This window comes from Pseudophryne corroboree, chromosome 10 (assembly GCF_028390025.1).
Source record: "Pseudophryne corroboree isolate aPseCor3 chromosome 10, aPseCor3.hap2, whole genome shotgun sequence".
In the NCBI taxonomy this organism is placed as follows: Eukaryota; Metazoa; Chordata; class Amphibia; order Anura; family Myobatrachidae; genus Pseudophryne; species Pseudophryne corroboree.
Window position 1 is genome coordinate 261,411,638 of NC_086453.1, and position 26,707 is coordinate 261,438,344.

A 26,707-nucleotide genomic window follows, 5' to 3' on the forward strand; every position below is an offset into this window, starting at 1 on the left:
CTATTTTGTTTATTCCCCTTAAATCCTGCACTAGCCTGTAACCCCTCCCCCCACTCTTTTTCGCAGGGAAGATGGGACTATTGGTTGTGCTGGACGTCCTGACTAAGATGCCATGCTGTAGCAGCCGTTCTATGACAGGGTATACTCCTAATTCCACCTCTGGTTTCAGAGGGTACTGGGGGATTTTTGGAGCTATCCTGCCATCTTTTATTTGCACTACTACTGGTGCTACATTTGCCATCATCAATCCAGTGTCATGTCCATCTTTGGTCCATAAGGAACCCAGTATTTGTGAGATCATTTCCTCTACCTGCGATGGACATTGTGTCTAGAACGGTAGAGTGCAGCATTAGCCTTTGAGGGGTGTCTAACATATCTTGTACTTCCTGCGCATGGTTCTCAGGGATATCTAAAAACACACCCTCAGGGGTACAATATATAACATATCGCATTTTGCATAATAAATCTCTGCCAAGTAGATTAGTCAGAACCGATGCAGCCAACAAGAAAGAATGTTTGGTATGCAAGGGCCCTATCGTAACCTCTGCAGGTTTGGTCAAAGGGTACTTTTTCACTTTTCCCGTTACTCCCATTGCCGAAATAGTTTTGCCCGTGGTCATTATTCCTATTGAAGAGGTTAATACAGATCTGGATGCCCCTGTATCTACAAGGGAAGGTTGTCTTGTGCTGGCTACAATGACCATGACCTCAGGTTCATCTCCAATGCCAGCAGTCAGTTTCACTGGCTGCAGAATACAGGTGTGACCTGACCTCTATTGTGGATTTGGACCTTCCCACAGAACATTGGCAGCTACTATGTGTTAGGGTGCTAACTGTGAGGTTTCGGAGCTCTGCCAGTCCTTCTTTGGTGGGTACCTCCGTGTTTCCCCTCTGTGTGGTTCATAATTCCTTCTATATGTTCCCTGGTCCCGTCTATGTGTCTGATAACGTGGCTCATGTTCTTGTCTAGGGGGTCTATACTTACTATGTGCCCTGTGTTCCTACAATCTCTAGAAAAATGTCCCTCCATCTGGCAAATGTAACATTTTAAGACAACAAGGAGAAAAGAAGACTCTTTTGTGGGTGCACTCTTGACTTTGAAATATGACATGAAATATACAAGATATGATATATAATGATAAAATCAACTTTTATTGACAAAAAATTAAGATAATTAGTGGTTAATGAAAGAAATAACAGTCCAACAAAGCAATATAGACAAAAAATTACTAATGTATTAATAATAATAAACCGGCTGACGGAGTATGTATAGATATTCTAAATGGTTAATGTGAATATTGGTATATTTGTGACGCTGCGTACCAATAACAGATGAATCCCTATCCTGTCTTAGTGCCAAAATAAATAGTCAATGAGACCTGCATACTGATTACAGTTAAGAATATAAATTCCCATTATATCCAGCTGATACAAAGTAAAGAAGCAGTGGGAAATAAGATGGCAGTGTGAATCTGCAGTCAATGTTAGACACTGAGCATGTGGAATCAATATGTGCTCTACTACACTGAGTCTTCCTCAATGGTCACCCACTTGAGTACTGACCCAGCCCAACACTGATTAGCTTCCAAGTTCGGACGGCTTCGGGCGTTTCCAGTGTGGTATGGTAGTAGAGAAAATAGGCGGTAATGGAAAGCTCAGGAATCACTGATGAGAGTTCACGAATCACATAGTATCAAGAAAGAGACAGATATAGGCCAGTAGAAGAAAATAGATGGATCTGCTGCCAGTGTTAGACAGGGGTATGGCCCTGAATCACTGGTGAGAGTCCATGAAATTAAAATGTAAATAGGAATAGGAAAAAGAGAAAATAGAAATCTCGGTATAAATTAGGTATCAGCAAAATCAAATGTCCTGATGGACTATTAGAAATTGATAAGGAGCAAAAAATGAACTAAAATAACACAGTCTTTTGCAATTGCTAAGGTGAAGCCAAACAGTGTTACCACTGTGAAGAATAGAAATACCAGTAAAAATTGAGTATCGGCAAAATAATATATCCTGATGAACTATTAGAAGTAAATAAGGAACAAATGAACAAAAAAAACCCAGTCTTTTGTAATTGCTGAGGTGAAGCCAGACAACAGTGTTACCACTGCACAGAATGTATTGAATCGCTATTAAAGAAAGGCAAAGTGATACAATGTAGTCAAAAACATTGACTGTGATAAGAAAACAGAGCTGTAACCAGTGAATGCTACTCCTTGGGCTGTCACTGTAGGTTGAGGATAAAGGATAAACATTTTTAAATTCTCATGATATAAGTGTACATCAAATGGAAAGTGTACTATCGATATCTAGCTATTATTGGTGTTATTAATAGGTAGGTAATTAATATAATGGCATATATGGCTACCTAAAATTAGCAAGGGCTTAATGAAGAATATGATATAATGAATAAATGAAAAAATACTCAGTCAGTGCGGGCCTCAGAATGATCACAAAGATTGGTATGAAATAGATGTTACCCGCAGTGGCTGTATCGATGTGGAGACTCCTTCTATCACACTGCGGTTTGTCCCGAAATGATGAGGTGCGTGATGCCACCGGCCCGGCAGGAACCCAGGCAGGTGCAGGTGAGCGTCCTGTAATCTGGTCAGCCTGTCTGGAAGAATGTCCGAAGAGGCACGGGACCGCCGTAGGTGCAGGGAAGGAGAGTGCTCCGGTCAGCCGATGCAAGGAGATACCAGCAGGGGCACGAGGACCGCCGTGGGTGCGGAGAAGGAGAGCGCTCCGGTCAGCCGATGCAAAGAGATACCAGCAGGGGCACGAGAACCGCCGTGGGTGCGGAGAGGGAGAGCGCTCCGGTCAGCTGATATGAAGAGAGGCCAGCAGGGGCACGAGACATGGGTGGGTGCAGGAAAGCGTCCGCTACTCAGGTCAGCCGGAAACAATGAGGGTCGGAAAGATCAGGGTCGGAAGACGCGTTTCACCCGTCCACCGGGCTTGATCACTTCCTGTTGTGGGCTGGGTCCCTGCAGGTTTTTAAATGTGAATGCAGTAAGTTCATATCCAATCAGTGAGAGGGTGTATCCCTTAATTGGCTGTGGATCTTAGTAGGTAACATATTGTTTGCAATCAACGCTTGGCAGGGGGACCCATGAATAAAAACATAAGAGAGAAAAACAAAGATTAAAACACAACCATAAAAAACAACCATAAAAAAAGGGGGGGGAAGAGGGGGGGAAGGGGGGAAATTTGAGGGGTTTTTATTTTTTAGATATTATATGCATTAATTAGGTAATAAAACCAGCAATAATTGTTATGGAATAGATGCAGAAATTCAACAATGAACCAACAAGTGGGGATATGACAGTTTTTAAATTAAACAGATAACGTGAATAGATGGTATTAGATAAGTGATATGAGTATAATAGGAACATGCAGTACTGTCTAGCATATTTAATCTTAGTAATTGCTGAATAATTGATTACACTGCTGCAGCATAGAATTGGCCTTAATTCAATAATAATGAAGGAAAGGGAAAGGAATGATAAATGACAAATGGGAAAATATTAGATATTGAAGTGACTGTGCATGATGGAATACTTGTGATGCCAAAAAGACTACCAGGCATAGGAGTAATCGGAGGAGGTGCGATGATGGTATAAATGAATAAAGAGAAAAGAAAAGAAAAAAAGAAAAAGGAAGAAAAAAAGAAAGAAAGAGGAAAAGAAAAGAGAAATAAAAAGGAAAATAAAAATAAAAATAAATATAAATAAAAATAAAAATAAAAATAAAGAAAATAAAAATAAAAATAAAAAAGAGGACAAGGTATATAATATATGTATCCATACATACGTGCATAAACATGAATGCACAGATAATGCATCCATGTGCATACATACCCACATGCATGCAAACATACATACACACATATACCTGCAGACACTCATATACAGACATGGAAAAAAGTGTTAACTGTATCAATAAGTGCATGCCCATGTGCACATAAATCTATGCACAGGGAACACACACAGAGAGAAACGGGTGCGTGAGCTTGAGAAAAGATGTGTGCACAATAGGCTATTATGGTGCTGAGAAACTGCACAGGGGCAGATGGACAAGGTGCTGATGGAAGTGCCAGTGTGTGTGTGGTATAATGTTGATGTGTGATAGAGTGATATATAGGTAATTGGGGTGTAGGTGAATGAGGTGGTGATAGGAGGGAGTGTGTACTGTCAGGGTTGTGATGGTAGTGAAAAAGAAAGAAAGAGGAAAAGAAAAGAGAAATAAAAATGAAAATAAAAATAAATAAATAATAATAAAAATAAAAATAAAAATAAAAATAAAAAAGAGGACAAGGTATATAATATATGTATCCATACATACGTGCATAAACATGAATGCACAGATAATGCATCCATGTGCATACATACCCACATGCAAACATACATACACACATATACCTGCAGACACTCATATACAGACATGGAAAAAAGTGTTAACTGTATCAAAAGTGCATGCCCATGTGCACATAAATCTATGCACAGGGAACACACACAGAGAGAAACGGGTGCGTGAGCTTGAGAAAAGATGTGTGCACAATAGGCTATTATGGTGCTGAGAAACTGCACAGGGGCAGATGGACAAAGTGCTGATGGAAGTGCCAGTGTGTGTGTGGTATAATGTTGATGTGTGATAGAGTGATATATAGGTAATTGGGGTGTAGGTGAGTGAGGTGGTGATAGGAGGGAGTGTGTACTGTCAGGGTTGTGATGGTAGTGAAATTAATGGTAGACGGGGAATAATGTGCAAAAGAACTGAAGATAGTGAACGTAGGTCATGAAGTTGCGCTGACAGTGAAAGTGAATAATGATCAAACCGTGCAAATGAAAAGAAAGAAAAAGGGGAAGGGGGGGGGGGGGGGGGGGAAAGGCGGCAAGAGAAATTGTTGAATGATGAACACAAAAGTTAACTGAGGTACAAATAGGCCTGAATAAGGGGTGAGTATTTATAAGAATACACTGTAGTTAATATATTCATTTAGGCCTGATGGTTTCAATCCTCCCAATTTGAAAGTCCATTCACTTTCTTTTTTGATGAGTTCTTTGCTAAGATCCCCCCCACGTATGCCTAAGTGTACTCTATCTAGACCGAATGCACGCATCTCACAAGGAGAATCTTGATGTTGGACATGAAAATGTCTGGCTACTGACGTCAGTTTTTTGCCTTTTAGCAAATCTGAAGAGGCATTTCTAATAGCTCCCATATGTTCAAAAATTCTGGTTTTGAACTTCCTCGTGGTCATGCCAATGTAGCGTTGATCACAGCTACAAATTAAACAATAGACCATTCCTTGGGTATCACAATTGAAAAAATGTCGTATCGGGATATCACGTCCCAATCTGTCTTTGACTTGATCTGTTATCAAAATTTGGGGACAAGCTTTACATTGTCCACAGGGATAAGACCCTGTTATATTTCTAGATTTGGTGGAGTCCCGTGAGAAGTGGCTCTGAACAAGCATATCCTTCATATTGTTAGATCTTCTCCAACTCATTTGGAGTGTGGAGTCCAATAGGGGTGATAAGTCAGCATCTAGGTGCAAGACTGGTAGATGTTTTTGAATCGCATTCCTTATTTGGCGCCATTCTGGGCAAAAGGTACCCACGAATCTGATTTGGGAGTCATCCCCTTTATCCTTCGGTTTGTCTTGAAAGATCAAGGTGTCTCTTTTGGTTTTGAGGATAGATGTTTGCGCTCTCTTCAGGGCACGTTTACTATAGCCTCGAGCTTGTAACCGTATGGCAAGTTCCTGGCTTTTTTGTTTGTACACAATATCTTCTGTGCAATTACGCCTCAGTCTAAGAAATTCCCCTTTATATTTATTTTTATTTTCATTTTTATTTCTCTTTTCTTTTCCTCTTTCTTTCTTTTTCACTACCATCACAACCCTGACAGTACACACTCCCTCCTATCACCACCTCATTCACCTACACCCCAATTACCTATATATCACTCTATCACACATCAACATTATACCACACACACACTGGCACTTCCATCAGCACCTTGTCCATCTGCCCCTGTGCAGTTTCTCAGCACCATAATAGCCTATTGTGCACACATCTTTTCTCAAGCTCACGCACCCGTTTCTCTCTGTGTGTGTTCCCTGTGCATAGATTTATGTGCACATGGGCATGCACTTATTGATACAGTTAACACTTTTTTCCATGTCTGTATATGAGTGTCTGCAGGTATATGTGTGTATGTATGTTTGCATGCATGTGGGTATGTATGCACATGGATGCATTATCTGTGCATTCATGTTTATGCACGTATGTATGGATACATATATTATATACCTTGTCCTCTTTTTTATTTTTATTTTTATTTTCTTTATTTTTATTTTTATTTTTATTTATATTTATTTTTATTTTTATTTTCCTTTTTATTTCTCTTTTCTTTTCCTCTTTCTTTCTTTTTTTCTTCCTTTTTCTTTTTTTCTTTTCTTTTCTCTTTATTCATTTATACCATCATCGCACCTCCTCCGATTACTCCTATGCCTGGTAGTCTTTTTGGCATCACAAGTATTCCATCATGCACAGTCACTTCAATATCTAATATTTTCCCATTTGTCATTTATCATTCCTTTCCCTTTCCTTCATTATTATTGAATTAAGGCCAATTCTATGCTGCAGCAGTGTAATCAATTATTCAGCAATTACTAAGATTAAATATGCTAGACAGTACTGCATGTTCCTATTATACTCATATCACTTATCTAATACCATCTATTCACGTTATCTGTTTAATTTAAAAACTGTCATATCCCCACTTGTTGGTTCATTGTTGAATTTCTGCATCTATTCCATAACAATTATTGCTGGTTTTATTACCTAATTAATGCATATAATATCTAAAAAATAAAAACCCCTCAAATTTCCCCCCTTCCCCCCCTCTTCCCCCCCCCCTTTTTTATGGTTGTTTTTTATGGTTGTGTTTTAATCTTTGTTTTTCTCTCTTATGTTTTTATTCATGGGTCCCCCTGCCAAGCGTTGATTGCAAACAATATGTTACCTACTAAGATCCACAGCCAATTAAGGGATACACCCTCTCACTGATTGGATATGAACTTACTGCATTCACATTTAAAAACCTGCAGGGACCCAGCCCACAACAGGAAGTGATCAAGCCCGGTGGACGGGTGAAACGCGTCTTCCGACCCTGATCTTTCCGACCCTCATTGTTTCCGGCTGACCTGAGTAGCGGACGCTTTCCTGCACCCACCCATGTCTCGTGCCCCTGCTGGCCTCTCTTCATATCAGCTGACCGGAGCGCTCTCCCTCTCCGCACCCACGGCGGTTCTCGTGCCCCTGCTGGTATCTCTTTGCATCGGCTGACCGGAGCGCTCTCCTTCTCCGCACCCACGGCGGTCCTCGTGCCCCTGCTGGTATCTCCTTGCATCGGCTGACCGGAGCACTCTCCTTCCCTGCACCTACGGCGGTCCCGTGCCTCTTCGGACATTCTTCCAGACAGGCTGACCAGATTACAGGACGCTCACCTGCACCTGCCTGGGTTCCTGCCGGGCCGGTGGCATCACGCACCTCATCATTTCGGGACAAACCGCAGTGTGATAGAAGGAGTCTCCACATCGATACAGCCACTGCGGGTAACATCTATTTCATACCAATCTTTGTGATCATTCTGAGGCCCGCACTGACTGAGTATTTTTTCATTTATTCATTATATCATATTCTTCATTAAGCCCTTGCTAATTTTAGGTAGCCATATATGCCATTATATTAATTACCTACCTATTAATAACACCAATAATAGCTAGATATCGATAGTACACTTTCCATTTGATGTACACTTATATCATGAGAATTTAAAAATGTTTATCCTTTATCCTCAACCTACAGTGACAGCCCAAGGAGTAGCATTCACTGGTTACAGCTCTGTTTTCTTATCAAAGTCAATGTTTTTGACTACATTGTATCACTTTGCCTTTCTTTAATAGCGATTCAATACATTCTGTGCAGTGGTAACACTGTTGTCTGGCTTCACCTCAGCAATTACAAAAGACTGGGTTTTTTTTGTTCATTTGTTCCTTATTTACTTCTAATAGTTCATCAGGATATATTATTTTGCCGATACTCAATTTTTACTGGTATTTCTATTCTTCACAGTGGTAACACTGTTTGGCTTCACCTTAGCAATTGCAAAAGACTGTGTTATTTTAGTTCATTTTTTGCTCCTTATCAATTTCTAATAGTCCATCAGGACATTTGATTTTGCTGATACCTAATTTATACCGAGATTTCTATTTTCTCTTTTTCCTATTCCTATTTACATTTTAATTTCATGGACTCTCACCAGTGATTCAGGGCCATACCCCTGTCTAACACTGGCAGCAGATCCATCTATTTTCTTCTACTGGCCTATATCTGTCTCTTTCTTGATACTATGTGATTCGTGAACTCTCATCAGTGATTCCTGAGCTTTCCATTACCGCCTATTTTCTCTACTACCATACCACACTGGAAACGCCCGAAGCCGTCCGAACTTGGAAGCTAATCAGTGTTGGGCTGGGTCAGTACTCAAGTGGGTGACCATTGAGGAAGACTCAGTGTAGTAGAGCACATATTGATTCCACATGCTCAGTGTCTAACATTGACAGCAGATTCACACTGCCATCTTATTTCCCACTGCTTCTTTACTTTGTATCATCTGGATATAATGGGAATTTATATTCTTAACTGTAATCAGTATGCAGGTCTCATTGACTATTTATTTTGGCACTAAGACAGGATAGGGATTCATCTGTTATTGGTACGCAGCGTCACAAATATACCAATATTCACATTAACCATTTAGGATATCTATACATACTCCATCAGCCGGTTTATTATTATTAATACATTAGTAATTTTTTGTCTATATTGCTTTGTTGGACTGTTATTTCTTTCATTAACCACTAATTATCTTAATTTTTTGTCAATAAAAGTTGATTTTATCATTATATATCATATCTTGTATATTTCATGTCATATTTCAAAGTCAAGAGTGCACCCACAAAAGAGTCTTCTTTTCTCCTTGTTGTCTTAAGTTTTAGTACTGACTCTGGGTGCACCACCAAACTATAAGAATTAGAAAACCTAGTTTTCTTTTCAATTTTCTATTTTGGTACTAAGTTATATTCCTATATCGATTATATCCTGTGCGGTATTTCCCAAAGATACGTTAAATGTAACATTTTATTGACCTTCTCCAGTTCTCTTCAAAGGTTGGGGTTTCAATTGGTTGGTCATCACTTCAAGTGCCTGTATACTTACCACCATCAACCTTTCCCCTTCTGATTCTTTGTGTTTGATGATATTCTGGTCATGTTCAATAGCAGACTCTCTCAGGGCATCTACCGTAATCCCCTTCCAATTAGGCAAAGAAGTCTGTACTCTGGCTTTCAATGCCTCCTTGAGCCCATCCATTAGAACAGAGACAGCCACCTCCCTGTGGTTCACATTATCCTTTATATTCTCTATCCTAGTGTATTTAGCCATATCTTGTAAAGCTCTATGGAAATATTCGGATGCCAGTTCACTTTCTTTCTATTTGATTGTGAAAATCTTATTCCACTTTACAACTGTGGGGAAATACAATTCTAGTTGTATATTAATCTGTTTTATGTTCTCCTGATTGTATTCATCAGTCAGAGGACTGTCTGCCTCTATCTTACAATCTGTTCTAAATTTTTGGGTGTCAATATTAGGGGGTAGGCATGTTCTTAACACTGTCTGCCAATCTTTGTTTGTGGGTTCATGGGCATTGCCCAGGTCTTCAATACACTTCTGGCATCTGGCTAAATCTCTTGCGATTGGGGAATTCTGACATGATTGACCGCAGTTCAGATCTGGTCCATGGGCAATACATGGCTATATTCCTCATAGGGGTTACCCCGTCAGTGTCAATTCTCCCATTGGGGACAGCAATTATGCGGACAGGGTGTAGACCTGCTATCTCACTCCTTTCTGACTCAACCTGGGAATACACTGTCTTTTCATAATGGATGGGACCCATACTTACCGTTAGCTCTGATCCCGGCCGTCTCACCTGAAGAGGACACAGTTGTTACTCTTACCGGTTGGGCTTGCCCCACCTGGGTTTCCTGTATGGTTACTGCCTGAGAGAGAGCCAAGATCAGGCTAGGTTCGTCATCCTCTTCTGAACTATAACCCTTGAAAGAACTTAAAACAGGGTACAATTTGCATGGGTTAGGGTTAATACAATTTGTAAGTGCATCCCTGTCATTTTCTTGTATGCTATTGGTTGTAGCAGCCTTCTCTCCATCGACATATGCAGTGGTGGTGCACTCAAATTCACATTCCTGTCTGGTTTGGAACTTGCTACACAAGCAAGTTTCCTTTGCATTTCTCCCTCTTGTTGCGATATGTTTAAACAGTCGTTATGTCTTATCCTTTGTTTCTTGGATTTGATCAGACATATCCTATTTCTAACATTCTGCAGCACCTCTGGTTCAAAACTACCAACCCTAGGAAATGATGCCCTATCATCAACAGTCATTTGTACCCATTCATCACAAAAAGCCTCTGTGTAAGGACCATATTTCCTATACATAATATAACCAGTGGACCCTTTCGGCCCCTGTACTTCAGCCTAAACCCTGGCTGCCAAACGTTTCTCGCTTGTGCATTTGGCTCCCATCGTGGGCCTTTTAACACAATCCCCAAATGGACAATATGAGCAAATGGTAAAAGTCCTCCGAGTTCTTTCACCAACTCCTTCTCTGCTGGAAAGTACCACGGTCCACTTCTGTAGTGACTGCCGAGTACCAACTGTCGAAGTCAAAATATTACATACAGAAAACATACAAACTCCAAACAGATGGGTCTCTGTGTGTTTGCATTCACGCAGTATGCACAGGATATATGGTAGCCTACAAACTCGCACAGACACGCCACAAAGAAATATTAAGCACATATTTCATACAGCACATAAATTAAACATATCAAGCACCAGACATTATAATGTATTTATATAATAGAGTATAACATCATGTATATATTTATTATTGGAACAGAATAAGATAGACATGTCATGCTTGGTGTCAAAATAATCAGGGAAATGAGTGTGTTGGTTTGATAGCTGTGGTTCGGTTGTAGCACATTGCAATGATTAGCTATGATTAAATGTAGGAATATGAAGCCACAATTCTAATGAGAACAAAAGGACATTCCTGAGAAAGCATATGGAAAGGAACCAGTGGCTAACACCTGTAATTACATCATCAAATTGGACATTGCTTGCATATGAACTGACCAGTGACACATCATGAATGAGAAAGTTCCATCGCCTGTACCAATAACAGAAGACTCAGTCCCAGACATGTACTCCCCCAAAATACACAGGATATAGGCATTTCCACTCACCCAAGGAGCTCTGTTTGCTATTTTTCTGTTGCTGTATTGTTGCTGTTGAGGAAGATTCACAAATGGAGCGGAGTGTGCATTGAGGGAAAGGGTAATGTATGTATGCTAGCTGTATGGATTCTTTTGTAACAACTGCTTCCTGTGTAATTGTAAATTTGTAACCATATATATATATTGTACATGTGTTATATTGTATGCATACCCTTTTACTATCAAATATATACATCTATGAGCATTGGAATTAAGACAATGTGTGCGAGTACTTGTTTTCTCTTAAAGGATGTAGTGTTTGCGACGTACAGCGCACTTTTATTGTATATGGTAATAAGATGCGCCGTGCGTCCGTAGTATATATTAATGCTGGCATTTTAAATATTTATTAGAAATAATCTGAACTTCTCAGTTGGGGGCTGCGTCCGCGATATCACGTAATTAATGATGACGCCACTGTGGTCTACCAGCTAATGATGGACGCATCTTGATGCTGCTGAACAACATGCTGTTTTTTTTTGTGTTATCAGTAAGGCGCTGATATGAAATTCAAGGGACAATATATATTTCTTTATTGTGTGAGTGTGACAGAGAAATGCACAATATTTGAAAATGCTACAGCATATTTTTATTGTTGCAAAACAAAGTTCAAATAAGTCATATTGTGTTTGATTCAGATTGGATTGTTTATCTGTTAAGTAAATTTAAAGAGCATTTAAAAGTTAGTGCATAGGTATGATATAGCTGTTTTAGCATGCTGCGTCCAATTCGCATACTGCTAACATAGTCCTAAAGTAGCAAAGCTTTGTTCGTGCTGAAAAAAATGTGTGGAAGCCTTGTTACCATGCAGTGGGAATATTCTATTAGGGCAACTACCGGTGCTTCTATAAATTGGGATTTATTTGTGACAAAGGAGCTAGCCACATGGTATTCTGGCCGCATGGTTTGGCCACCATTTTGTCCAAGCACGTGGCTTGGGAATAAGGGGGAGGAGCAGTGGCCATTTTAGGTAAGGTCACTCTATCCACCTAGCTAACAGCTGACTTTCAGTCAAGCAATCAGTTTCCTTTATCACAAATAAACAAAATATATGTACAAATCCAACACCATTTAAAAAGCTACCAATTAATTTAATTAGCCCATGCCATAGTCAATTACAAATAGTGTTTCAATTGGGCCTAGAGAGAGAAATACTGAGATAAATACTTGACTTTATGTAAGAATTACACACAGATATAAAGTCTTTTTTTTATTTTTCCTTCCAGGATTTGCTAACTCTCTGTTTGCTACAAGATAAGCAATTGAAATGTTAATTAACCTGTTCAACCACTGGTACAAGCAGGTGAACATCTTTTGATATGCAAATTAGAGGCTCTATAGAAACTAAATTCATTCAGTATGTGTATATGAATACATATGCTGGGTGAGGGGTTTCATAGAAGTGTAGTACATAATGTGTGTGTGTGTATATATATATATATATATAATGTTATATTATTATATAAAATGTGTATATTTATATCAGTGTATGTTCTGCAAGATAGCTATCCAATCTGAATCATAGCATTTAAATTATAGTCAATAGTCATTATAGATCTGCATAGAATCAGATACGTTTATTTGTTATACATTTTGTGTATTTGTTTAAGTGGGTAAATTGTAAAACCCATACAGGACTCTGTTCCTGCCTAAAAGTTTGGGCAGCACACAACGGAAGTTATCCTCATGGGTGACCTCCAGCGTGTGTGAGGGAACAAAGGTGTATCGTGTATTAAGCAAAAGCAGTAGAAACATAAATTTGTTGCATTGCTTACATTAATCGAGATAAGTGTGGAATATTGAGTTGCGAATGCACGGTGTACACGTGGTACGGTAGGAAAAGTACGTGAGTTAAGCGTACGGGAACGCGCACGTGGCGTGATTACGCACATGGTTGCGTGCTTACGCAAGGTTGCGCAAAGTAACGAGTGCAGGTTTTTAAAAACACAATAGAAGTAAATTTTAAGGTGGGACAAAAGATTTGTAGTTAGTTATACATTAACGAGTAATTATCCGATTTTAAAAGCAGATTACTATCATATTTTTTTAAAGTGTAATACCTTTAAGGGGATGTTATCAATCACTGGTAAATGACTTTTTTTCTGTACAGAAAACCTAAAAGTATGGGTTGTTGAAAAGAAAGTGTGAATGCATTGAACTCCATGACCAATTAGAAGACATTGAGTTAGCAGAGGCTAGGTGGCGTGGCGGCTTTCACCTGCACGTTAAATAGATTGAATGAAGTTAAGCCATTCAAAATGAGGTGGGGAGTTAGCCCATTTATAAAATACTCCAGGTGACGGAGAATAGCCTACTGATAAAAGTAAAATTGTCTTCATAATCATAAGGCACACAAATAACAAGTATTTGTGAGTCATGCGATTGGACGTGGTACGTGGCGCAACGTGATACCATTTGCATAATTTCTCTCAAATTGCTTCATCATACGTGCTGTGTTAGCATACACAGATGTGATTTGTGTAAAGTAAAGGAATTTTTCACTGACTCTCTCTCAGGAAATCTTCCTGGTAGACATTCATCGGAAAGGGAGATCGATAAGTTGTTTCTCACCCTAGAAAATTCCAGTGGATAGATACTGAAAAGTAGCAGGCCTGTAACCGCCATTGAAAAGGGTGTGGTATTAATTTATTGCTGTTAATATGTCAATACTTACAGTGCTGAGGGGTCTGGTAGGCACCTCACTGGGTATGCGCAGTCACTACAGAAGCGGACCGTGGTACTTTCCAGCGGAGATGGAGTTGGTGAGAGAACTCTGAGGACTTTCACCATTTGCTCTTATTGTCCATTTGGGGATTGTGTCAAATGTCCACGATGGGAGCCAAGTACACAAGCGAGAAACGTTTGGCAGCCAAGGTTCAGGCTGGAGAGCAGAGGCCAAGAGGGTCCACTCGGTTTATAGTGTGTGGGAAGTATGGTCCACATGGTGAGGCTTTTTGTGATGAATGGGTGCGAATGACAGTGGATGATTGGGCATCATTTCCTAGAGTTGGTGGTTTTGATCCTGATGTATTGCAGGTAGTATGTTTAACCAAAGTCACATAAGACAAGAACAAAAACATAACTGTTTGAACTCGTAGCAACAATAAATAAGTAAAAAGAGAAAGCATGTACACCACCATATGTGGATGTGGAAGCAGTTACAGCCAGCATACAAACTATTGAAAATAATAAAAAATAAAAATATGAAAAATATGAATGTAACCTATATATGTACTAATTAATGTCAAAGTTTTATTTAGGAGGAGATGGTGACCCAACTCTGGTTTCAGCCATTTCTCATGCACTCAGAGGAGTATCCAACTGGTAAAAGAGGAGCTGTAGCCTGCAGGGGAAATAGCTGAGACCAGTGGAACTGGTAAGTATGGAGCCAATCAAGTACATATACAGTAAAACCCAAAAATAAAATAAAAATCAAGAAAGTAACGTCATAAATGGAGAAAATCCTGTCCGCACATTAGTATTTCCCAGTAGGAAAGCAGACAGAGATGGGGTAAGCCCCAGGGTATTTATTTTAATTACCACATAAGAAGTATTCACTTCTAGTAATGCCCTAGTCTAGATAAGCTCAGAAATGTTTGTTGGACCATGTACAGACCCTTAATACGGGATGAGAAGGATTGAATGAATACTTCGCATGACCTAGAAGCTTGTTTTTTTTTTTTTGCTATACTACAAAATTCTCCGTCAGGACAAGACCACTGGTAAACACTAATTCAGCAAATAGGAGGAACGAGAGAAGTGCAACATTGCCCTTTGACAAAACCTGCAGAAGTTACCATTGGGCCTCTATGATGCTAAACCCTTTTCTTTTTTTTCCTAGCAGCAGTGGCCCCTGACTAACTTAATAGACAGAGATTTTGTTATGTAAATTAAAATGTGAAATACATATATTGTATTCTCACTCAGGAAGTAAAAGGTATGTTAGATACTCCTCAAAGACTAATTTTGCATTCCACTGTTCTAGATTCACGTCCATCACAGGTAGAGGAAATTATCTCACAGATACCGGGTTCCCTATGAACTTAGGATGGACACAGGGCCGGACTGGGACTAAAAATAGGCCCTGGCATTTTCGAAGCACACAGGCCCACCTATGTGACTCCTCCCCTTACTATTCCTGACTCCTCCCACTTATTAGTCTATGTTCTTACAAATATAATTAATATTCTAACAACATACAGGCGTACATCATTCTCTATTAAAATATACTCAACCAGTGGTTGAAGTGGAAATTTTTAAGTGGGGGTATGGAAATGTGAGGTTTGTAATTAAGCGCGCGCCGAAGGCGCGCGTGCGCTTCGGAAAAGGGGGCGTGGTCACTCAAAAGGGGGCATTGTCACTCAAAAGGGGGCGTGGTCTTCAGTGTAGTTTACCACACTATACACCCCTTATACGCATTATGCACCACAATAGTAGGACCCCTTATACTATCTAGTACTGCTGCCCCTTTCACATTATACCACACAGTATGAGCCAAAATTCACATTACAGCACCCGGTATGAGCCGAAATTTACATTATATGCCCCCGATAGTGCAGTGCCAGGTATACAAATGCCCCCACAGTGCCAGGTAAACAATTGCCCCCACAGTGCCAGGTAAACAATTGCCCCCACAGTGCCAGGTAAACAATTGCCCCCACAGTGCCAAGTATACAAATGCCCCCACAGTGTCAGGTATACAAATGCCCCCACAGTGCCAGGTATACAAATGCCCCCACAGTGCCAGGTATACAAATGCCCCCACAGTGCCAGGTATACAAATGCCCCCACAGTGCCAGATCCACAAATACCCCCACAGTGCCAGATATACAAATGCCCCCACAGTGCCAGGTATACAAATGCCCCCACAGTGCAAGGTATACAAATGCCCCCACAGTGCCAGATATACAGATGCCCCCACAGTGCCAGGTATACAGATGCCCCCACAGTGCCATGTATACAGATGCCCCCACAGTGCCAGGTAAACAATTGCCCCCACAGTGCCAGGTATACAAATGCCCCACAGTGCCAGCCAATTGCCCCCACAGTGCCAGGTAAACAATTGCCCCCACAGTGCCAGGTATACAAATGCCCCCACAGTGCCAGGTATACAAATGCCCCCACAGTGCAAGGTATACAAATGCCCCCACAGTGCCAGGTATACAAATGCCCCCACAGTGCCAGGTATACAAATGCCCCCACAGTGCCAGATATACAGATGCCCCCACAGTGCAAGGTATACAGATGCCCCACAGTGCCATGTATGCAGATGCCCCCACAGTGCCAGGTAAACAATTGCCCCCACAGTGCCAGGTATACAGATGCCCCACAGTGCCAGCCAATTGCCCCCACGGTGCCAGGTATACAATTGCCCCCACAGCAGCCAGTGCTGCAGCTACTTACCGCTGCTGCACTGCTGCTGCTGCTGCTGCTGCTGCTCCTCTTCCTCCGGGCTGTGAGGGACGGGGTGAGAGCGCCGGGCGCCCGCCAGCTGCCCGCTGTGTCTGGCGCGGCAGCGTATAGCGTTCAAACCAGCCGCCGGTTCGTGAGCCAATTAGAGCTCGCGGACCGGCGGCTTCTGATTGGCTGCCGGTCCGCGAGCTCTGATTGGCTCACGAACCGGCGGCTGCTTTGAAGTCTGCTATACGCACCGCGCCAGACACAGCCGTGCTGGCGGGCGCCCGGCGCTCTCACCCCAGTCCTCACAGCTCTCCAATCCTGACAGCTGAGACGCACTGCCGCCGGACTGAGCGGCAGCGCGTCTCAGTGACCGCTGGACCGGCCCACGTGGCCATCGGCCCTTCTGGCATTTGCCAGAAGTGCCAGATGGCCAGTCCGGCCCTGGATGGACAGGACACTGGATTGATGGCTGAGGTAGTCCCAGTAGTGACACAGCAAGCACAAGCTTTAGTGGGGGAATACCAAGTATTTAAGAATCAATTCCCCGTAGTGCCCAATCCAGTTGTAATTTTAATAAAATCCTCTCCACCTCTACAAACTTATCTGTCACCAATCTCTATTCTGTTTCTTCACAGTTTCCTCTTCGCCTTTGCGTTCACAAAGGGAGTACAATACATGGACCCGACTCTCCCAAGGTTTCAAGTGACAGCCTGAGTATTTTCTCCCAAGCCCTACATGACTGTTTACAGTCCTTTCAGCCTGAGAATGGGTCGGTGCTGATACAATAAGTTGATGACTTGTTGTTGTGCGCTGATTCATTTTAGTCGTCCCTGGCAGATACAAAACAGTTTCTGTTTCGTCTCTTCCAGACAGGACACCAGGTCTCCAGGGATAAACTACAGTTGTGTAGGACAGGGGTCAAATACCTGGGACGTAGTACTGGTACATGATTTGACAGTCCATACACCACATGCCGTATTGGTCTTTCTGCCCGAACTCGGTATGTCTCATCAGCACGATGGCACCAGTATTTTACTGCAGTGTGCCTTGTCATGCACAAAGGGTGGAGGATGAGAATACTGGTGAAGGGAAATTTTGTGTAGACACTGATATGCATGATGGTATGGAATATCTGAATCAGACCTTTACTACGAGACCAGACATAAGTGACAGCCTGTTAGTGAACACAGACCTGATATTTTTTCTTTCTTTTTCCTTCTAGAGATGTTTTTTTTTCTTTTTTTTTGAGTGATGCTCATGGTACTCTACAATGCAAACACACAACAGTTAAATTGAGATGCAAATGTGTGTTCCCTACAGGAAAAGGAGGTCTGGAAGGTGAAGGGGTATGGTCAGGAGTCCTAAGGACTCTGGAGAGATGGACAAGGTAAGCCAGTGGCCCCCAGGACGTATCTCCCAGGCCTAGCTGAGGTGGCACATGGTCTTACTCACCTAGGGTAAGGAAGGTATGTGCAAATTGGTAAGAGCTTACTGGCGTGCACCAAGGTTTTCTTCTCAGGCAAGCAGGAAAGCAATGACCTATCTTACTTGTTTGAGGCAGAATATTGGTAAGGTAGTGTCATGACTGAGGTTTTGTGAACCCGGTGTTAGTGAAGTCTGTGCGGGCGACTGGAGGATTATATGAATACTACCACTGACCTGGTTTGGGAGTGTTGTGGACTCGGGGTTTCTTCTGGTGACTGGGAAGAGGAACCGCAGGAGAGATGGCCGAATCTAGGTTCTCCTCATGCAGGATTAGGTCGGCAGACAGGAGGCACGCTGAAGGTCTCCTGAAAGACAGAACTGGAAAGGCGCTGATGAACCAGTGAAGATACCAGGTACAACTGCGCTAAAGTGCACTGGGTGCTTGGAGACACTGAGATGCTAGGAGGCGCGGAAGCGCTTGGAGACACTGAGGTACTAGGAGGCACGGAAGTGCTTGGACGCACTGAGGTGCTTGGAGGTACTGGGGTGCGTATAGACACTGGGATGCGTAGAGACCCTGGGGTGCGTAGAGACACTGGGGTGCTGGAAGCACGGAGGTGCTGAGGCACGGAGGTACTGAGGCACGGAGGTGCTGGAGGTACGAGATGCTGAGGCACGAGGTGCTGAGGCACAGGGGTGCTGGAGGCACAAGGTGCTGGAGGCACGAGGTGCTGGAGGCACGGAGATGCTGGAAGCACGGAGATGCTGGAGGCACGGAGGTGCTGAGGCACGGGGTGCTGAAAGCACGGAGGTACTGGAGGCACGAGGTGCTGAGTCACGGAGATGCTGGAAGCACGGTGGTATTGAGGCACAGAGGTACTGAAAGCATGGAGGTACTGGAGGCACGAGGTGCTGAGTCACGGAGATGCTGGAAGCACGGAGATGCTGGAGGCACGGAGGTGCTGAGGCACGGGGTGCTGAAAGCACGGAGGTACTGGAGGCACGACGTGCTGAGTCACGGAGATGCTGGAAGCACGGAGGTGCTGAGGCATAGAGGTACTGAAAGCACGGAGGTACTGGAGGCACGAGGTGCTGAGTCACGGAGATGCTGGAAGCACAGAGGTGCTGAGGCACAGAGGTACTGAAAGCACGGAGGTACTGGAGGCACGAGGTGCTGAGTCACGGAGATGCTGGAAGCACGGAGGTGCTGGAAGCACGGAGGTGCTGAGGCACGGAGGTACTGAAAGCACGTGCTGAGTCACGGAGATGCTGGAAGCACGGAAGTGCTGAGGCACGGGATACTGGAGGCACGAGGTGCTGGAGGCACGGAGATGCTGGAAGCACGAGGTGCTGAGGCACGAGGTGCTGGAGGCACAGAGATGCTGAGGCTCGGAGGTGCAGAGGCTCGGAGGTGCAGAGGCGTGGAGATGCAGAGGCACGGAGGTGCAGAGGCACGGATGTTCTGAGGCACAGAGATTCTGAGGCACGGAGGTACAGGAGGCACGGAGGTGCTGAAGCACAGAGGTACCGAGGCACGAGGTGCTGAAAGCACAGAGATGCTGAGGCACGAAGGTACTGGAGGCACGAGGTGCTGAAAGCACGGAGGTGCTGAGGCACGGAGATACTGAGGCATGGAGGTGTAGAGGCACGGAGGCCACAGGGATACGGGAGCTCTGGAGATCACAACATTAGGGAGCTCAGCATTAAAGCTCACACATAGCTGTGTGTGACACGAGGAACTGGCCCAGTTTCTAACTCAGCCTTCTGACTTATACTTCCTGGTCCTTGGTGATTGGTGAGCAGGATTAGATGATGCAGAGAGTCTCAGGCTGGAAGAGGATTGGACAACTCTGGGTCAGGTGAACAGTCACTGTCATGTGACTACTCTAGCCTAGGCTGTGATGTAAAATGAGGCCTAGCAGGCCGAGAGAACACTGAAGCCTGAACTTCTGCAATTCATAGGATGCTGGTTTTTAGGCCTAAACTTCAGATCACTGAATTCAGACTCACACAGAAGATCACCAAAGGTGGAGCTCGTTAACAATTACCTTCCAGGCAGAGAACTCAGGAAAGTCATGGTGCTGAGAAGCTGTTTATCTCAGTGAGCAAAAACGGCACAGGATCCAGGACAGATGGCAGAGGTAAGTCATAAAATACGAGAATTACAGTCAGGATCGTGACAGTACCCCCCTCTTCAAGGGTGAACTCCGGACACCAAACTTGAATCTTAGGGGAACTTGAGAAATTCATACAGAAGAACTTGACGAATAACTTGTACACAAAGATTCAGAAAAGTGGAAACCTGAGGGTCCAGAAACAAAACTTAAGCTGAATTCTTCAGAAGTCTTCCTGATCATCTTCTGAACAGGTAGACCATCCTTCATTGACAAAACTGGAATTTCCTTCATCTGAAAGGACTGAGGAATAAACTGTAGAAGGTTTCTTTCCTAGATTAGTAGTACGAGAGGATTGTGCTTTTGAAGCTAGCACTCCACTGAGGCTTAAATTAATTCTTGTTCTATAGTGAGGACTTTTCATACCGAGACCTGTAGAGTTTTTTTGTAATTCTGGATCCTCTTCATGCGTTAAAGTATAACAGGAACGAATGGGACCTCCCAGGAAAGGAGTAGAATCATAAACTGAATCAAATTCAGAGTCTGAGTCCAAGTCTATTGGAAGATACCAGTCTTCTTTGGGAGTAACTACAACCGTTTTGTAAGCTGCATTAACAAGTTCAGAATAACACAAGAACTTGGAGTGGAATCAATGGAAACATAACCAACTCTTAAATCAACAGGCTGTTGTCTTTGTACAGTTTCCCAATTCTTGGCATCACTGAAATTCTTAAGGTATTGGTTCATCAAGGCATTATCTTGCTCAGAAAGCGAGGAGTCAAAAAACGGAGCATTGGCTGAATGTTCAGAAGACTGAGTGGAGGATGAAATTGGACTCAAGGAAACAGATGTCACTGAAACATTAGACTGAGGTACACATTCAGACATTAGGTCAATAGCCTTGGTATTTTTTTTGACTTTAGATGCTACAGCAGATTTAGTCTGACATTGATGAGAAGATGTATTAGATTTCCCTGCAGAAGTTGTGGACTCAAAGCTGGAAGACGAGGAATCAGAGACAGACTGAAGTCTAATTTTAGAACTAGATGGTGGAAGTCCTTTACTGGGACCAACTGACAAAAGTTCTTTACTCGGACCAATGCTTGGAATCGGTTTGAGTCCAGATGAGTTTGAACAGACTGAAACTGGAGAAGTCTCTGGCTGGACGAGTAGGACTGGATTAGATCCGAGGATACTTGAATTGGCTGGAGCCAAAGGAGACTGACCAGGCTGGTCCTGGAGTATCGATGGACCAGCTGGAACTGGAACGGACTGACCAGGCAGGGCCTGGAGTATTGCTGGACCGGCAGGAGCCCCCTCTTCACGGGGCTGGGCAGCACTCTGTAGACTCTCTGGCTGGGCAGCACTCTGTAGACTCTCGGGGGCTGGACCCTTTGAACCCCTCACAGGGGCTGGAGATACGGACGCCCCTCCTGGGGCTGGACACTCTGAAGACGCCCCTCCTGGGGCTGGACACTCTGAAGACGCCCCTCCTGGGGCTGGACACTCTGAAGACGCCCCTCCTGGGGCTGGACACTCTAAAGACGCCCCTCCTGGGGCTGGACACTCTAAAGACGCCCCTCCTGGGGCTGGACACTCTGAAGACGCCCCTCCTGGGGCTGGACACTCTGAAGACACCCCTCCTGGGGCTGGACACTCTGAAGACATCCCTCCTGGGGCTGGACACTCTGAAGACGCCCCTCCTGGGGCTGGACACTCTGAACCCCTCTCTGGGGCTAAAGACACGGACGCCCCTCCTTGGGTTGAAGACACGGATGCCCCTCCTTGGGCTGAAGACACGGAAGCCCCTCCTTGGGCTAAAGACACGGACGCCCCTCCTTGGGCTAAAGACACGGATGCCCCTCCTTGGGCTAAAGACACAGACTCCTCTGTGACTCTAATTGGCTTTAATATTCTTCTCTGGACACCCAACTTGGAATAAGGTCCTTTAATCACCGGACCCCAGTCATAAATTTGAGTCTCTTTCAGAGTAGCCATCTTGATACCCCTGTCAGAAGTAGCAGGATCGGCTACTGTGGATGACTTGTAGACATGAGCACTGTGATACTGAGATTTGTCACCCTTCCCTGGCTTACGAAGAATGCAGTCTTTAACAAAATGACTGGAATTTCCACAGTAAAGACAGAGGTGTAGCTCCCTACGCCGCTGACGTTCAGCTTCAGAGAGTTTGGGCCGTGGATAGCTCTGATGAACAACTTTTCCTTGCACAGAGGAAGAGACTATTAACTGGATGGGACAAAACAGGATCAACAACGTTGGTAGTATTCCTGAAGAGATCAGGCATCACAGAAAGAATACTAGACAAAAGTTCTTGTAACTGTAATAACATCTGGTAGAAAAACTGCAGTTGGTCAGGAGTCTTAGTGCAGAAGGTCAGAGAATCTCTGGAGAAAGAATTCCGCTGCAGACACTGCGCCAATTGATGCTGAGTCGACTCCAGACCTTCCAAGCGTCCTGCAATATTGCTTAGGAGGTCCTGCGTCAGACAAACACTTTCGGCCGGGTCCATGTGGCCAGTTCCTACTGTCATGACTGAGGTTTTGTGAACCCGGTGTTAGTGAAGTCTGTGCGGGCGACTGGAGGATTATATGAATACTACCACTGACCTGGTTTGGGAGTGTTGTGGACTCGGGGTTTCTTCTGGTGACTGGGAAGAGGAACCGCAGGAGAGATGGCCGAATCTAGGTTCTCCTCATGCAGGATTAGGTCGGCAGACAGGAGGCACGCTGAAGGTCTCCTGAAAGACAGAACTGGAAAGGCGCTGATGAACCAGTGAAGATACCAGGTACAACTGCGCTAAAGTGCACTGGGTGCTTGGAGACACTGAGATGCTAGGAGGCGCGGAGGCGCTTGGAGACACTGAGGTACTAGGAGGCACGGAAGTGCTTGGATGCACTGAGGTGCTTGGAGGTACTGGGGTGCGTATAGACACTGGGGTGCGTAGAGACCCTGGGGTGCTGAAAGCACGGAGGTGCTGAGGCACGGAGGTACTGAGGCACGGAGGTGCTGGAGGTACTAGATGCTGGAGGCACGAGGTGCTGAGGCACAGGGGTGCTGGAGGCACGAGGTGCTGGAGGCACGGAGATGCTGGAAGCACGGAGATGCTGGAGGCACGGAGGTGCTGAGGCACGGAGGTACTGGAGGCATGAGGTGCTGAGTCACGGAGATGCTGGAAGCACGGAGGTACTGAGGCACAGAGGTACTGAAAGCACGGAGGTACTGGAGGCACGAGGTGCTGAGTCACGGAGATGCTGGAAGCACGGAGATGCTGGAGGCATGGAGGTGCTGAGGCACGGGGTGCTGAAAGCACGGAGGTACTGGAGGCACGAGGTGCTGAGTCACGGAGATGCTGGAAGCACGGAGGTGCTGAGGCACAGAGGTACTGAAAGCACGGAGGTACTGGAGGCACGAGGTGCTGAGTCACGGAGATGCTGGAAGCACGGAGGTGCTGAGGCAAAGAGGTACTGAAAGCACGGAGGTACTGGAGGCACGAGGTGCTGAGTCACGGAGATGCTGGAAGCACGGAGATGCTGGAAGCACGGAGGTGCTGAGGCACGGAGGTACTGAAAGCACGGAGGTACTGGAGGCACGAGGTGCTGAGTCACAGAGATGCTGACAGCACGGAAGTGCTGAGGCACGGGATACTGGAGGCACGAGGTGCTGGAGGCACGGAGATGCTGGAAGCACGAGGTGCTGAGGCACGAGGTGCTGGAGGCACAGAGATGCTGAGGCTCGGAGGTGCAGAGGCGCGGAGGTGCAGAGGCACGGAGATTCTGAGGCACGGAGGTGCAGAGGCACGGATGTTCTGAGGCACAGAGATTCTGAGGCACGGAGGTACAGGAGGCACGGAGGTGCTGAAGCACAGAGGTACCGAGGCACGAGGTGCTGAAAGCACAGATATGCTGAGGCACGAAGGTACTGGAGGCACGAGGTGCTGAAAGCACGGAGGTGCTGAGGCACGGAGATACTGAGGCACGGAGATACTGAGGCACGTAGGTGCAGAGGCACGGAGGTGCAGAGGCACGGAGGCCACAGGGATACGGGAGCTCTGGAGATCACAACATTAGGGAGCTCAGCATTAAAGCTCACACATAGCTGTGTGTGACACGAGGAACTGGCCCAGTTTATAACTCAGCCTCCTGACTTATACTTCCTGGTCCTTGGTGATTGGTGAGCAGGATTAGATGATGCAGAGAGTCTCAGGCTGGAAGAGGATTGGACAACTCTGGGTCAGGTGAACAGTTACTGTCATGTGACTACTCTAGCCTAGGCTGTGATGTAAAATGAGGCCTAGCAGGCTAAGAGAACACTGAAGCCTGAACTTCTGCAATTCATAGGATGCTGGTTTTTAGGCCTAAACTTCAGATCACTGAATTCAGACTCACACAGTAGATCACCACAGGAGGAGCTCGTTAACAATTACCTTCCAGGCAGAGAACTCAGGAAAGTCATGGTGCTGAGAAGCTGTTTATCTCAGTGAGCAAAAACGGCACAGGATCCAGGACAGATGGCAGAGGTAAGTCACCAAATACGAGAATTACAGTCAGGATCGTGACAGGTAGCACCGACAGAGCCATCCCATATCCATCCTGCAGACGAACCTTTTTCAGGTAATAAAAAATCGACTTTCTGCAGTTAACACCCTGTAGGAATTTGAATTATGTATTGGTGATCACTGATGTTTTCTCAAACTGGATAGAGGCATTTCCTACTGCCACAAATGCTGCTGTGTTTACCTCAAAGAAAATTGTGCAGAAATTTGTGTGTAGATATGGTACCCCTAGGATTAGAAGCAAAGTGATAGCTTGAAACTGGACTATTGTGGTCATAGACACTGCCACTAGTGTTATGTAGCATCGGAACCACTCCCAGATCCCCAAATAATGAATCACCCTCTTTGATATTTTGTTGTTTTTTTTTTTTTTTTGGAAGACAACCTCATGTCATGATCAATCCGCACCATGATCAGAAATACACAAATGAGGTGAAAGTACAGTACCTTATTGAGATGAGCCAGCATTTGAGAACTTAACAAAAGAACTTGAAACTGTTGATTTCTGGTATGCCAACTACTAACTGTCTTGATTGTGAACCAAGAGACTGTGTGATTGTTCTTATGCTCAGGTTGCCTAATAGACAGGTGGGAAGGACCGTACCAAGTTTTGTTGGTAGCAAGATCCCAGTGAAAGTAGCCGAGAGAAAGAGACTTGGGTCCACGATTCCCATCGCAGGAAAGTCGGTAGTCCGAAGGAACTCGTAAATGGAGTGAGATGGCAGAAGTATCAGCCGAGAGTCTGTTCCGTGAATACTGAGAGGCGGCATTGTTGAACACTACCTGAGTGTACTAAAGGATTACAGAAAGACCAGTCATTGTAATGGATTTGCTATGGGCAAGATTTGTTTTGTTCTATCTTTCTTTTTCCCATTGACAACATTTTTTTTCCAGGACATTCTATTTTTGTGAGGTTTTTCATGAGGAGTCGAGTGTGGGACTGGAACTGGTTCTGGAGAAAGGAGTGATATCTTTATAGGATCCCAGGATCAGTCTATCACTTTGTTAAAGCCAGAGAAAATCAAAGGTCTAGTAGTTACGGAGTTCGGAGGTACCGTGATAGGCTATTGTCTGAATACTGTATTTTGTAGCTATTGGGACCCTATAATTGAAGATGAGTGCATCCAGAGATGTCAGTTTAACAGTAAGGCAGCATTTGACAGACATCCCTTGAGTGATTACGACTCACTAGTGGATAAGGTCTTAAACCAAACGGAATGTTGGCTGTGCTCACAGGTACCTCTAAGACCTAATAATGCAGGATTAGTGCCATTTTCTTGACAGTTAGCTGAGGTACATGAATTACACTGGAGGACGGGGGGGACGGACACCGGTGGACAAGGAATATAATATAACTAGACTTAAGATCCACCAGTACCATAGATAAATCCCTGGTATGTTTAAATCTCACCAATTTCAGGAAATCAGGAGATTGGGAGGTAATAAGGAACAATCAGACAATGGCTATTCACACATAGCAGAAAAAGAGCTGATTAATATGTGTGGCAGAGAGGTTTATGAGTGGCTCTCCCCGAACTCCGAAGGTTTATGTTATCGAGAAAGGACACTATTAATAACCCTTGTTCAATGATAAAACAGACCTAGCATATGTTCGAGAAATGGAAACAGTGTTCAGAGAGTGATAGGAATATAAACCATGAAAATTTTATGTCTCTTTTACGATTTGTTTGTGTTTTCTCCCTCTACCCAGCAAAACCTCTATCGAATCCAAACATCAGTGTACAAAGATGTAG

The 26,707-nt window shown here is 44.2% G+C and overlaps 2 pseudogenes; one reads left to right on the plus strand and one right to left on the minus strand.

Moving 5' to 3' along the window:
* Positions 1-1,514: 1,514 nt before the first annotated feature.
* On the minus strand, positions 1,515-1,633 carry LOC134968011 (5S ribosomal RNA; annotated as a pseudogene).
* A 6,853-nt stretch (positions 1,634-8,486) lies between these two features.
* On the plus strand, positions 8,487-8,605 carry LOC134968015 (5S ribosomal RNA; annotated as a pseudogene).
* Positions 8,606-26,707: the final 18,102 nt, after the last annotated feature.